The sequence below is a fragment of the Haplochromis burtoni genome, unplaced genomic scaffold, assembly GCF_018398535.1.
Source record: "Haplochromis burtoni strain Fernald_Lab_line unplaced genomic scaffold, NCSU_Asbu1 Contig_338, whole genome shotgun sequence".
In the NCBI taxonomy this organism is placed as follows: Eukaryota; Metazoa; Chordata; class Actinopteri; order Cichliformes; family Cichlidae; genus Haplochromis; species Haplochromis burtoni.
This window is the reverse complement of record NW_024582699.1, coordinates 356,964-358,399: the sequence shown is the minus strand read 5'-3', so window position 1 is coordinate 358,399 and position 1,436 is coordinate 356,964.

The following is a 1,436-nucleotide window of genomic DNA, read 5'->3' as shown; positions in this document are numbered from 1 at the left end:
AGAAAAAATATTGAATCAAGACTTCAAGATGAGGAAGAAGGCAAAAAAAAAAAAGCCCTCATCACACACGTGTACACGGTAGATCTTACTTACACTGTGAACAAAGAACATATCAGAGGTTGCAATTAAAGCTTCTCTATTTCTTTGCCATAGAGACAGTTGCTTGAAATGTAGTTTAAATTAAAAAAAAATCTGCAGCTCTGTAAAGTACAGTTCCTCTACTCTCATTAGAATTACCTTTAAAGTTAAATCCTAGGGGTTAGGATAAAAATCATCAACCGTTTCCAAAGCCAAAATAGGTTTTTGAAATTTTATGCTCTTTTTAAATTGTCGTTTTAATATTAATTGTTTTAAGTTGTTTTAATGTCCTGGTGGAATATGCAAGGTCTTCCCAGAATAAAACAGCAGTTGGTATCTGCCAATACAAACAATCAATTTAATACCAGTAGTAAATTGTATAATAATAACTGTGGACTCTTAGTATTTTACTCATTGTATGAATCCCTTTGAGGAAGATACTGAGGATCATTTTTTTAGGTAATATCAAATAATTCTTTTCCGGGTTTGTAAAATAATAACAAAAATCTTGCATATATTAAAATATACAGTTGTATATTCATAATTGGCATTTGTTTATAAATGACAGCATAAAAAACCTCAAATTATTTCCATTACTCAACAATTTATTTCCACTAGTGTCATTTCGACTCAATCAGAATCAGAACAATTAATAATCCCTGATGAACTTATGTTTGGCAAAGTCATGAAGGTGCTTATTTTCTAGTTTCTCCTTTCCCTGCTCTCTGTGCGAGTGCACTTGCTCACACACAGACACAGACACACAATGCACACGTGTTGCGTGTGGATCGAAGCTGATAAGAAGATGGTAAAGTGAAGCGATATTAGTATAGTTGACGAAAACACATTATGTTACCATACTTTCAATAAAATTTTGAACTACAAGTGTTACGCAGAACATAATTAGACTGAGACTGAGCATAAAACAGAAAAGAAACATTAAAGAAAAGACTGCTGGCGTGTTAAGTACCTCCAAACTGCCAACCCATTGCTATTAGCTTCCGGCACGCTTTGTTATCTCTTAGCTGTACTGTTCCTCACGTGTGGCAGAACTGAACTGAACAGTCTGGGTGAAGTGGTTAACACTCACAGCAAGAAATTTCCTGATCTGAAACCACAAGGCCACTTGTTCTCTGGGTGCCTCTAACAATCAGAGATAAGCTTGTTGGATAATTCATTCTAAATAGTTAGTGACATGTTAGTGTGTCTCTATGTTGCCCCTGTGATTGGGTGGTGACATGTATATCGTGCCTTTTGCCCCGTGTCAGCTGCTATAGACTTCAACATAAAATGAAAGATTAAAAAATTAGACAGAGGAGGCCCCTAATTGTTCAGCGGCTGAAATCCTAAAGAAAGCA